This window comes from Phyllostomus discolor, chromosome 1, assembly GCF_004126475.2.
Source record: "Phyllostomus discolor isolate MPI-MPIP mPhyDis1 chromosome 1, mPhyDis1.pri.v3, whole genome shotgun sequence".
NCBI classification, from domain to species: domain Eukaryota; kingdom Metazoa; phylum Chordata; class Mammalia; order Chiroptera; family Phyllostomidae; genus Phyllostomus; species Phyllostomus discolor.
The window spans coordinates 80,287,942-80,302,507 of NC_040903.2; the positions used below are offsets into that span (position 1 = coordinate 80,287,942).

Below are 14,566 nucleotides of genomic sequence, written 5' to 3' on the forward strand. Positions count from 1 at the left end.
TATTTATACTGATTGCTCCCCAGAGAGCACTACATATTGATGTTTTGGTTAAAATTCAGAAATAGTAATGTAGCCTTTCTAAAATAGCAGATTACTGATATAAGCAATAAAGATAATGAATGATTAGAAGACATTCTTGTTCCTGTGATATATAACGTTAGCTGACTTTTGACACAGTGAGACTTGTACTTTCTCTGTGTTTATTCACATTTTCAGAAAATTTCCACAATTTGGTAAAGCTCTCTTGTAGTACTGGATTTTATTGGCTTTCGTGGCTTGATAACATGTGGAAAACAGAGTATTGACCAGCTGTAAAAATCCCTAGGTTTACCATTTATTAAATTTCAAAATAAACAGTTTATGTTGAAAACTATACTTCCACCAAAGGTAAAGCTATGCTGAACACAGTTGAGAAATTTCCACAATATGGACTTTCATTTTCCAGAAATACTAAAGAAATAGAATTGTTCAGTAATGAAATACTGGTCACATGCTGTTCAATTTAATTTTAGAGTAGCTAGTTACAAAATCCTATATAAATACACTCATGATTTTCAATTACCTTAGTTTTCCAGAAACGGGTGTTTTTCCACCATATCCACAAATGCATAACAATTTACAGTAATCATAGTGCTAATCTTAACATTGAGAAAGAAACTAAAACACATATTTTTGATATTGGAATATGAATATCTGAACATGAATTTTGAATCTGAACAGGAATAAATGCTAAACAACAGGCAATATATTACTCTGGTAAATAATCCAAAACAGGAGCCCCTAAAAGTAATCTGAATAAAGGGGAGTTTAAAACTGTAAAACACAATTTAGTATTGAGAACATGAAAAAGCTAAGAAAATATTTTCAAAACAAAATGCTTTTCCTAACATGGTCCCAATTCCCAGCTCTTCTCTTGCAGAAAATTCAAAGGCAAACCACATTAAAATACTACCTTTCAATTCTTGCAACTAGTGTCCTCCAAAACAGCAGACACAAGTGTTGGTGAGATGATGGAAAAGGGAATCCCAGCACACCATTGGTGGGAAGGTAAATTGGTGAATACACTACAGAATCAGTGAAAAGGCACCACATATTCCTTGGAAAAAAAAAAAAAAAAATTCACGAAGATATCCCAGTCAGGAAATATAGCCAATAAATAAAATTGGTACCTAAAAGAGACACCTGCATACTAATGTTCATTGGAGCATTCTTTAGAAAAGCCAATACACAAAAAGAACCAAAATGTTTAACAGATGAATAGTAAATAATATTTTACAGAAAAGTAATTAGAATGGAATATTTATTATTCAGTGATTCTAGACAAAAAAGTTGCCTTTTTATCAACATACATGAACTATGAGAACATTCTACTAAGTTAAATAAAGCAGAGGTATGAAAAAATGTGTAATACTTGTCAGGTATCATATAAATATAATCTAAAATAAGAAATTCCAGCCCTGGCTGGCATAGCTCAGTGGATTGAGCACGGGCTGTGAACCAAAGCATCGCAGGTTCGATTCCCAGTCAGGGTACATACCTGGGATGCAGGCCACAGTCCCCAGCAACCGCACATTGATGTTACTCTCTCTCTCTCTCTCTCTCTCTCTCTCTCTCTCTCTCTTTCTCCCTCCCTTCCATGTCTAAAAATAAATAAATACAATCTTAAAAAAAGAGAAAGAAATCCTAGGGGTTTTGTTCAAGATTAGAGAAAAGGTAAACCCTATACTCAAATGTTCGACCAGTACATCAGAATTACAACTAAACTACAGAATCACCATTAATCTGAAACCACCTGATTTGGCTCAACAGCAGTCACACAAATAAGCATAGACAAAGGCACATATAAATGGGTAGATGTGGCAAAGATATGAGAATTGTAGGTCCCACATCCCCAATTTTGTGTGGTGGTTAAAAACTGGGAAAGATAGCTTCAATAAAGAAGTTCCTGCTAAACAGCAATGGTTTCCAGCATGACACCTGAATACCCTCCTTGCCACTGGTGGAAAGACAAGACCCCATGACCTCTGGCTATAGAATCCAGTGAGGGTTTGCTGGAGGGACATGGCAGGTACCTGGAGTCACCTGTGTTTTCCTTAAAGGGCATGAGAATGGAATTACAATGGCTCAGTCACTCTGAGTTTCAGCATCATGGCAGCAGTGGGACATGCAGAGAGCACATTACAGTTTGGCATGGTGGTGAGAGCTGGATGGGCAACTTTCTCTCACACAGATGTGATGTCAGAGGTAATCGTCCTTCTTCTGCAAGAACACCCCACACCACCACAACACTCAGTAGTACTGGCATCATAACCGAGAGACCTACCACCTGACTAGAGCTGTTAGCTTTGCTCTGGTGATCCCCTGACATCTTCTGCCACCAAAACAGCAGGCCCACCCAAGCATTTTCCAGAAGCTTTTCCATACAGGTGGCCTGTGCTGATACTGTGTCAGACTTTTCTAATATCTATCAAACAGGAGACCTGACTACTGCATATTCCATAACACCTGCAATGTGACCTTTGACCTGATGTCAACCACAGCAGGCCAGTTTCTCAGTTTGACTTCTCCTGGGCACCTCTAAGACAAACTAAAGTAGCAGCCATCTGAAGTTCTTTTTGTATCTCAAAGCGAGTCACTTAGCAGGGCAGATGTGGCAGCACAGGTGGATGGCCCCAAACTAGGACATGGGATGGACAGCTTCATTTCCTGCCAAAGCACCACCAACAACCTCAAGTAACAAACTGGAATAGCAGTCTCACTGGTAATCAGAATCACACTGAAGTAGGTTCAGCTTTCAGGGATTGACCCCTGAACAGGCAATGTGCCACAGCACTTGGGGTTCGAGGTTCATTGTTGTGGCTTCTCCCCATAGTAGACTAGACCACATGTAAACCCATCCCATTCAAGCACAGAAGAACTCAAGGCTAAATGACAAAAGCAGTGTGTACACTGCCCACAGTGGTAAGGAGGGCACAACAGGAGCCCCCAGCTCGGGTGAACAGGGAGCTTGTTCCAGTGGATTCTATAGGACACTCACTACGTAAGTCCACCTTAAAGGCCCAGGAACATAGCAGCTTTACCCTATATAGAAAGGAGCACAGGCAGGTGGCCAAAATCAAGACAAAAAATGGTGTCCTAACAAAAAGAACAGAACTGAGAAACATTGAAATTAAGCGCTATCTGACAGTAACCAGAGGGAAAGTTAGAAGGGTTTTCAGGAACAGCTATAAAGAACACATGGACAAAAGCAAAGGAGAGTGGAATCAGTGGAGAGAGGCGGGGGATAAATGGAAACAACAGTACTTGTACAAACTATATAATCAAAAGTAAAAATAAATAAAAAATGAACACTTTCATTTTTCAGTAAAGAAAGGGGATCACAAATATTCAGTAAGCAATTAGATGTCACTACAAGCATTGATACTAAAATTAAGTCCAGATCCAATGTCTTTGAATCCTATAACCTGTCAAATAGTATTAGTATAGAATAGTCAAAATATATTGCTTGATAATGTGAATCAACAAAAATAAACTTTATTGATGCAATTACTAAAATATTAATCCGAACTCTGAAATTACACTTGTTTGCACTTCTTAAAAAATATTTTGGTGTTGTTGAGGAACAGTTGTCTCCACTTTTGAAAAATAGGATTTGCCTTGCTGGTGTACCTCAGTGGTTGGAACATGGGCTGAGAACCAAAGCGTGGCCAGTTTGACTCCCAGTCAGGGCACATGCCTGGGTTGTGGGCCAGGTCCCCTGTGGGACCATGTGTGAGGCAACCACACATTGATGTTTCTCTCCCTCTCTTACTGCCCCCCATTCCATTTTCTTAATAATAAATAAAAAAATAAAGTATTTAAAAAGACTTAGCATTTTTAACCAGTGCACCCTGGTTCTGTATAGAGAGCAGCAGTTCTATAAAAGACCACGAGATGAATTGAAGCACATCTTCTTTCCCTCAGAGCCTGGGACATGTACACAGCCTGCATGCCTGCAGCAGCTACATGTGAGGATGAGGCCAGAACCTTGGAGACTGTAGGAGACCCCGGGACATGTTATCCATTAGGGTTCATATGCAGAGGACTTTCCGTTTCTTGAACTAAGTTTAGATTGTTCAAAATGAACCAAAATGACAACATCTTGGTAAAGTGTGAAGAGATCTTATCTAATGGTTATGGCTGGTGAAAGGCCTGAGGTGGAAGGAAGTGTGTTGCTCAGTGCACCTGCCAGTAAGTCAGGTCAAGAAGGGACATTCAACTGTGACTCTGTCAGATGCTGCCTGGTATGTGAAAATGCAGGGGAGGGTTGTGGCAATTCAAGGATCCTAGTTACAGAAAATAAATGTCATGACAGCAATATTATAATGTAGCATAGCTGAACTCTTCAAAAAACACATATCATATTCACTTATTTTGAGAATGTTCCAGTAGGCACAATAGAATATACAATATTGGGAAATTTTCCACATTATTTAATATCAGAGGCCACCAAGAAATCAAACTGCTAATGCCGTAACTGCACTACATTACCAAACAACACATTGTTATCTGTAAACCTGCGTAACATTAGAGACCTTAAAATGTTCCAGTATATTCACCTTTATTAATAAAAATGTAAGTTCACACATCATCTAAATAAAAAAAAATCACAGTACAATTGTGTTACCTTTTCTCAACACACACACACTGGAAATATTTGGGGAGTGTTATTGTTCCTGTAAATTATCACCTCATGCAACAGTTCTTTTTGGTTTTCTAACTGAAGGCTAACTGCTCAGCAAACGTGGATGTACAACAATGTTCTGCACTGAGGGATGGACTGTCCATATCCACTAACATATCATGGATGACTTTTTATTCTAACCCTATCAACTAATACTCAACAATGACTACCATGAAGATACATCAGGATTTTAATAAATTCTCATTCCCTCAAAAGGTTTAGAAAAGTATTTAAAATTTTCAACATTTCTGAGTCTTACCATTACACAAAATAGCATGGCTTAAATTGTAATATACAACAAAATGCTGAGAAACCTTAAAACAGCAACTTCATTTAGATTTTTTGATACACTGTTTATTATACTGTCCTCAATCTTCTACATAATGATGCTGTACATTAGGTGAGTGGTGTTCACCTAATGTACACAAGTTCATGGGTTGTTAAGGAATCAGCAATGAACCCACTGACTTCACACACACACACACACACACACACACACACACACCAGGAATAAAAACAGTAGCATCAACTGCTAGGGGACTGGGATCGATTTAATATATCCTTGTCAAAATATTTCACATGCTGTCATTATACAGTAGTTGATATTCTGAGTAATTATGCCTAACTAGACATCAATCCTCTTGACATTTTTGAGAACACTGAAAAGTACTGATTGATATTTTTAAACTTTCTGTGGTTCTCTATAATAAGTATTGTGCTTTAGAATAATACCTGAAATCTATCATTAAATCCCTACTCCGAATTATATTTCGAAAGTGCTTTTCATTTTCATATATTCATGAATTTTTATACCTTTCAAGCCACGTTCAGGTATAAATTCTTTGGGATTATGGGAACTGTGTAAATTCACATAAGTCTGTCTTTCTTTATGAATGCAGAATCCCACCCCACTATGCATTCCAATACATAATGACGCTGTAGGTCCACATATATGATGTTGTACAATTTGCCTTTCTATGTTTTTTATATTGTGGAATCTCACATGCCACATAAGAAGTGAATGTGGGAAAAAGAAAAAGCTCTAATTTGGTGAGTACGCTTTGATTATAGGTTAAAATCTTGCCATAATTTCTACATTTGTACAGTTTTTCTTCAGATGGATATCTTCCATTCTGGGTAATGCAGCTCTGATCACTAAAAAACTTGTTATATACACTGATTTTACATGCTTTCTTTCCACTACGAGTGGCCTGATGTCAATGTGTTGCCACAGAGTCTACATTTATAAGCCTTGTGTCCAGTATGAATTCTCTGAGGATAAGTAACGGTTGGAAGTGGCTAACAGCTTTATGCCATTATATACATGTAAAAGGCTTCACTACATTATAAACGTATTTTATGATGAATGAGCATTGAAGACTGTTTAACATTTTTGTCACATTAGGAATATAAGTAAACCATTTCTTCTGTGAGAATTATTTGATGATGAGTAAGGTTTGAGGACTATAAAGTGTTTTATTACATACTCAAACCTTACAAGGTTTCTCTCGTATAAGAATTTTCTGATGCCGAGAAAGCTTACAGGACTGGTGAAAGGCTTTACCGTGTACTTTACATACGTAAACCTTTTCATGGGAATGACCTCTCTGATGTACAATAAGGGTAGGAGAGTGTGTAAATGCTTTACCACACTGTGCACATTCATAAGGCTTCTCTTTAGTATGGATATTCTGATGGTTAGTAAATGGTATCTGATGCCTAAAGGCTTTTTCCCATTGTGTACACTCATAGGGCTTCTCTCCAGTATAAATTTTCTAATGCTGAGTAAACGTTATCTGGTGCCTAAAGGCTTTCCAACATTGTTTACATTCATAAGACTGTGAATTTTCTGAAGTTGAGTCAGGTGTGCAGTCTGGCTAAAAGCTTTACTACATTCTCTATATTTTCCAGGCCCATACCCAGTGTGGAATCTGTGATGATTAGTAAGGGTTGAGGTAATCCTAAATGCATGGCCACATTCTTTGCACATATCAGCCTTTTGTCCAGAATAAATTTTTTATGTAGATTTACACCTGAAAAACAATGTCCTGTTTTACCACAGTCTTTACACTTGTGTAGTTTTTCAGAATCTATTTTGTTAAGTGTATTTAGATTACGTATTTGAAGACATTCATGCATGGTAAATATTCATAAACTTTCTCCCCAACATCAATATTAGTTTCTTCAGTGCTACTAGAAGATTCCTTTAAACATATGATATATTTACTTTGCTTGGTTTTCAGCTTCACAATAGGAAAATCCTGATGAGTATTGTGATTTGACATTTGGTCAAAGACTTTACCACCTTCATAATCGCTATCTGGAAGCTGAGACTTCTGATGTACTTTAGGATTTGACTCGTGGACAGAATTCTTCCAATTTGCATTGCATTGACTACTACTGTCTTAGTCCCATGAACTCTAGTAAACATTGAACACAGAAAGGCCTTTTGTGACATCCATAACTTCATTAAACATGTGCACTTATTCCCAGGTAAGCATGCTGCGATACCTATTAAACCATGTTGGTTGCATTAAAATCACTCCCAAGTACATTAAAACATACAATTAAACAAAAAAAAATATTTCTAAAAGAACCATGTTTCCTTAGTAAATGCATGATCAAATTGATCCCATTTAAGCTTTATACATGCATTTTATATCACCACATTATAAAAAATTATCGACTGATAATTTATTCTCACTCTACTTTTTAAACAACTCAAATGATTACACACACCACAAATGATTAGATTTCCTAGATTTTGCAGACTGACTTTAAGACAGGAGGGTAAAACTCATTTTCCCAGGGGTCATATCAGCCTCCAGGTTCCCTTCAGTGGTCCACATGTGATTGTAGGATCCTGTAAATGTAACCATTCCTTCACTAGGCACAAGGAGATTGATACTGTCACCCGGTATAAACTAGGTGCTGGGCCTGATAAAAGAAGGTGGAGGGCCACATTTGGCCTGGAGGTCCTGTGTTTGCCACTTTCACTTTACAAGAATGAATACACTTAAGACATTATTTTAAGTCTTCTTATTTGGAAACACATTGATCTGAAAATGCAGCTGTTTTAAACTGGAAGTTTTCCAAAATTTGTAATATTTCTCACACCTTTAGATAACAAGGATTTTTCATGAATAATTTTTGAAACTCAGGTCTCTCCATTTAAATATCTTTTCTATCTTGTCACACACTCCTTTATCAGCATCAAAGACACACCTCTCATATCTTGCCAGTGTTGCTTCAAAGAATAAATCTTTTCTTCCTGACCTTAGAGAGAAGTCCTGGTTGTCTGCAGACGACACAGCTGAAAGACACAGAATAAAGGTTCACAGATGTGAAACACAGGTCAATGTACATTGAACTTACAAGGAATTTTTAAACAAATCACAACGTTGAGTACTTGAAAAAAAATTAAATGTTTGCAGCAAGACCAAGTATGGTACAATGAGAAAAAGTCATATAGAAAAGGAACAACAGTTGCTTACACTCAGCAACCAGTGAGCTCACATTCCCTGGCACACAATGGAAATAGTATAAGAAAACTCTGCATTCCAAGTTCTTTTCTAGACACATGGAGGGTCCAGTGTGTTCAATGATCTCACTGTTTTCAAGCATCTTCAAAATATGTGTTTCTGTTTGGCAGGAAACACAGTGCTCACACCATAACAGCACATGGTAAATACATTAAAGAGCACACTGAAAAGGAATGGTGATCCTTGAAATACCACAGAAACCAGTGGACTGAAGATCAATATCAAGCATGAAAAGATACCATGGGCTTTGAGAAAGAAAATGACACTATATTAATCTCGCACCTCACACAAACTCAAAAACAAACACACACCACTTGTGTTTACCGAAATTAGAGTTGAAACTAGGGGTGAGTGTTTTTTTTTTTTTCTCTTAACCTGGAGAAAGAAATTTCATAAACCCTAGTTGTTTACAGTTATGAAATTCAACAAATATATCAACACAGCAAACAGAAAACCAGTTCAAATCAGAAAATTAAAATATATCTACAAAAATTGGCACTAGGTGTATTGAAATGTAATACCTATTGAATAAAGAAGTGAATATACCCACATGAATATAGAAACATAGAAAAAATATGGCAACTACTTAATATTAGTAAACCTGTAAATGACCAAGATAAAAATCAAACTGAGAAGATGTAAAGTAAGCCAAACACAGAATGGGAAGCTGAAAAACAGAATGCCCAAATTGAAAAATACTTGAAAATATAGAAACATCAAGCAGTTGCCTGTTTATGTCCCCAGCCAGGTAACAGGCCCACGACCCAGGCATAGTCTTTTTCCCAGAAGTAAACCAGAGACCTTATCTTTAAGGGATGTTGCTCCACAAACTAAGCCACTAGGGCCAGGGAAAAAGCAAATGGCTCTTAATTCACTAAAAGAAGAGTTTGTAGGACTTTTTTAAAATTTTAACACCCAAAGGAAATGTAAACAAGCAAAAGTAAACAAATTATATTACAACAAAGATAAAAACTCCTGCACATTAAAGCAAACAAATAGTAGGATAAAATCACACCCTATAGAAGGAAGAAAAATTCTGCAAAGTGTACCTAATAGGTAGGTAATATCCAGGTTATATGAAGGACTTTTACAAAACATCGTGATAAAACAAGTAACACAAGTTTTAAAATGAACAAATATATGTTATTAACTAATTTACTTTAACAAAAAATCAGGAATATACAATGAAATCAGACAGATTCTACCAAAAATGCTCAGAGAGAAACTGAACCAATACACACAAAACATTATGAGTACACCACTTTGTTATTACATGTACCAAAATAAACTCTTGTCAAGTGGATTAAAACTTAAATTTAAGACCTGAAACCATGAAAACACTAAAAGAAAGGACAGCTGATGAACTCTGCCTTCACTCTTAAAAAATCATTTTAGATATAACATGGTAGGTAGAGCAGACAGGAGAAAAAACTAAACAAGACTACAATAAAATAAGTTTTTGCAGAAGAATGGAAATCATCAAGAAAACAAACCAATCTAGTGAACAGTGGAAGATACTCACAAATAATGCTAAATATTCAAAGGATACAAGAAACTTACACAACACCAAAACACACACACACACACACACACACACATACACAATCTGATGGAAAAAAAACAGGGAGCACTGGCTTGTGTGCTGAATGGATTGAATGCTGGCACCCCTAAAACAAAGGATCATCAGTTCGATTCCCAGTAAGGGCATATGCATACAGTGCGGGCAAGGTTCAGTTTTCATATTACATGTCTGTATACCTGCTGAACAGGTCTTGTTACACCAAAAAAATTATCTCTCAACATGTCACTTTTAACTGATTGGTCATGATGTCTTTATGGAAATTATGAAAAAAAAAATGGACTGCAAATATAAGATCCATGTTACTGAACAATTACAAACAATTAATTGTATGCACTGCACAATTTTTTGTAAAGATTCTATTTATTTTTAAGAAGGGGAAGGGAGAGAGAAACAGAGGGAGAGAAACATCCATGTGTGGTTACCTCTTGTGTGTCCCCTTCTCGGGGCATGGTTTGCAATCCAGGCATTTCCCCCAGACCGGAAATCCAACTGGCGACCCTTTGGTTTGCAGGCTGGTGGTCAACGCACTGAGGCATGGAAGCTCAGGAGACCACATAATTTTCAAGGCAAGTTGTAAACCAACTTTGTTTCTCAAAGTCATAGTATTCACATTTTAACTGATGTCTCAAATGAAGCATTAAGAAAAAAAAAACAACAAAAGAAAAAGCAAGCATCATCATGAGGGAAAAAGAGAACCAATGAGCCGATTAAAAGAAAAAAAATATATTTCTAAGTCTTGAGAGGTGTCGTTCAGTTGACCGGGCACCTGCCTTTGAACCAAAAGTTCAGCAGTTTCATTCTTGGTAAGGGCACAGGCCTGGTTTTGGCTCCAGATTCCCATTTAGTGGTGTGTGAGAGACAACTGATCAATGTGTTTTTTAGGCATTGATGTTTCTCTCCCTTTCTGTTACCCATTTCTAGAAATGTATATTATATATATATATATATATATGTATAAAGATGGTGTCTAAAAGACTCTCAAGATCTTATGTCTTTTAGGAAATGGGCATTAAAACAAGGAAAAGTGAAGAAAGTGCACATTCAAGCAACATGAAACCCTTGCTGGAAAGGTCAGAATCCAGAACACCGAGAAAAGCAAATGCTGATGTGCATGTGGAGCAAACGGAGTTCTCATTCCTTCTTGGTGAAAATGCAAAATGCTGCAGTCCCTTGGGAAGGGTTTAGATGTCCTCACACAACTAAGTATGTGCTTATTACATAATCCAAAAATGTGCTCTATAGTATTTAACCAAAGAGCTAAAAATTTTATCTACACAAAAGCCTACATGGGAATATTTTTAGAAACATCATTCATAAATTCCAAAAATTCAAACGAACAAAGATATATGTGAAGAGGTGAATAGAAAAAGAAACTGAAATATATACAATGGGGTATTATTTAGCACTAAAAATGGTATATCAAGGCATGAAAAAATGTAAATTAATAGAATTAAGAGAATGCATTCCATCTCACCCACTGCTCAATTTGTTAGAGTGTTGTCTACTACAGAAATGTCACAGATTATATGTCCATAAAAATATTCAATTGAGGACTCTAAAGAGACATTTGCATGACTGTGTCAATGGCAGCATTAAATACAAAAGCCTGGTAGGTGGAAGCAACTGTCAGGCCAATGGATAAATACATTAAAATGTGTAGTATATTCAGTGCCAGCTGTTGTGGATCAGTGGATGGGGTATTGGACTATGAACAAAAGAGTTCCTGCTTCAATTTCAAGTCAGGGATCATGCCATGGTTTAGGGCCAGGTCCACAAGAGGTGTTGTGCAAGAAGCAAATGCACACTAGTGTTTCCCTCTCTTCCTTTGTCTCTTCCCCTCTCTATAGAAATGAATAAAATCTTTCAAAAAGTTATAAAAATGTAGTACATACACGCAATGGAATACTGCTCTGCCTGGAAATAGAAAATATGTTCTCACCTGGTACCACAAAGTCAAACTAGAACATGTTCTAAGTGAAGCACTTGAGTCACAAAGGCACGTGCCACAGCTTTCCACTTAGGAGAGTTCTAATGGACTGAAACTCAGACAAAAGAAAAAGTAGCTACCTGGGCCTTGGTTTTACAGAAAATGAGGAAGTGGTTCTTTAATTGATATTGCCTCATTTCTGTGTGATGAAAGTTTTCAGAATTCCGATGCACAATTAACCAAATAATCTTAATGTGACTTAACCGTACCACTAGAGAAAGTTTAGAAGGCAGATCTTTATTTACATGGTTTCTTGTCAAAATTTAAAATAAAAAAAAAACCTAAAAGAGACAAATATTAATCTTTTGCTTTTTTTAATGGGGAAGATTTTTTTAAAGATTTGTATTTATTTTTTCAGACAGGGAATGGAAGGGGAGAGAGAGAAAGACAGAGACAGAGACAGAGACAGGGACAGAGAGACAGAGACATCAATCTGCGGTTGCTGGGGGTCATGGCCTGCAACCCAGGCATGTACCCTGACTGGGAATCGAACCTGCAACACTTTGGTTCACAGCTCGTGCTCAGTCTATTGAGCTACACCAGCCAGGGCTAATCTTTTGCTTTTTAACTTTAACATTTTATTAACTTTTAGTCCAGTTTATGTAAGAATCTGTGAAAAAAATCAAATCCAGTGTATAAAAGGCTTTGCTTATCATTTGTAAAGTAAACTGAAGATTAAGCTGTTCAAGAGTCAGTGTTGGGAACAGCCCTGCCTGGTATCAGAATCTGTAACCCCTGCCAAATCTAAGGCTGAGGGAATGACCCTGGACCTTAAGCCAGCAAGGAGGCAAAAGCTTATCTCCCTGTCAGGAGTGACACTTCTGCTCCTTTTTCTTCACCCTGCCTGGCTCTCAATGCTTGATCAGTTAGCCACTGATGGGTAAGATTCCCCAAGGGAGGAATGGCCTAAAACAAGCATGATCACATGGGAGGCCCCCAAGAAAGGACTTTGGAGCTAGAGCAAAAAGTGGTCATGGACCCCTGCACCTAGGCTTTGACATAGCCTGAGTCCTCATTGTCTGTGAGAAAATTTCCTAACCTCTTGGCTGCCTTACTTCCCTTGCTCCACCTAAGCCTGAAACAATGACACGGGGTGTTGCAGCCCTGTGCTGGAAAGGGCAGGTTCCCGGGGTGATCAGGCCTAAGAAAGAATATGTAAAATCCTGTGAAACCTGCCTTGTTTAGAACACTCTCAATGAAATGATAAGGGTCCAAGCAAGAAGTGTCTTCCTCAACTTTTTATAGTTCTTTAGCTATCTGACCCTGACTCAAAATAGGCCCTCAGACTTCTTTGTTATCTATCCTTTTATCCTAAATTCCTGGCAATAATTAATGAGCTTTAACTGAATTCCTGTGTAAATGAACCCAATAAAAGCCTGCTGGGGTGGGAGAACAAGGCACTCTCCCCTATGGAGGGTGGCCTAGATGCTCCCCACTAGAGAGAGTGGCCGTTCCATCCCTATTTCCCTGCAGGACCTGGTTGTCTCTGAGTATGTTTTTCTTGTGTTTCAACGGGCCATCTGCAGCATTCCGAGGTCACTGCAGGCCAGGGGTCATGTCAGGTCAGCATTTATTAAATTAAATAATAGAATTCTGTGGGGAGTCACTAACTGATACACATTTGACTGAAAAAGTAATCATGTTAAGTTTCCATGCAGATCTATACAAGAATCAAATGCAGAAAAATAATATGTACCCTTTCCTTGGTTATAAGACAACTAAGTAGTTTTGTAAGCTAAAGCCTGATGAAGTACAAAACACTAAACAAACACTTATTATGTTTAAGAAAAAAAGTATGTTTGTCACTTTCTGTTCTCAGCATATATTGCGATTCTTTCTAGTGCAACCAAAACCTCCAGAACCCCATTCAATGTCTTCCAAATATCGAACTTCCCCTATTTCTGGATAATAAACCTGTTCACAAATGAGCTGTGCAATACGGTCACCCTTTCAACTTCAAACTTTCCTTTGCCAAAATTTAACAGTACAGCACCAGTATTTCCTCCATAATCTTCATCTATGACACTAGCTGCTACATCTAGGAAGTGTTTTGCAGCCAAACCAGAACATGGAGCTACTCTACCATAGCACCCAATGGCACACAACAGCAAGAGAGATCTGAATGTCAGTTTTCACAAGGGCTTTCTCCATAGGTGGCAGTGTGTGAGCATTGGTACTGTACAGATCACAGCCACCTGCTGGTCGCAGGGGTCGCATGCTCCCAAAGCAGAAGGAAAGGTTTCCCTGAACCACCATCCTCTGCAGGACACTACTGTTTGCTGGAGGAAATGGTGTGTAACTCTTCAGGCCATGGCATGGCAGAGCAGAATGCAGGCACAGGTTGCCACAGAGAAACAGGAAGGCCTGAATCATCTCATTTCAAAAATTACATTAAACTTAGAACAGCTTTTTAAAAAAAGAATTTATTTATTTATTTTTGTACAGAGGGGAGAGGAGGAACATGAAACATCAAAGTGAGGTGGCCTCACATGCGCCCCCTGCTGGGGACCTAGCTCATAACCCATGCATGTGCCCCCAAAGGGAATTCAATCATGGACAGATATAAAAGGAAGACTATTTCTGTAACTCAAAAGACCACACAGAGATTAACCATCAAACAACACAGAATAAATCAAGATACTTCATGAACACTGTAAGGAAAAAACAGACAAATGTGCTCTTCAATTTAATGGCAATTGCCATATGGCTCATTACTATTTGAATTGAGTCCC

The 14,566-nt window shown here is 37.8% G+C and overlaps 1 pseudogene; it reads right to left on the reverse strand.

Moving 5' to 3' along the window:
* Positions 1-13,649: 13,649 nt before the first annotated feature.
* LOC114491955 lies at positions 13,650-14,151 on the reverse strand (annotated as a pseudogene).
* Positions 14,152-14,566: the final 415 nt, after the last annotated feature.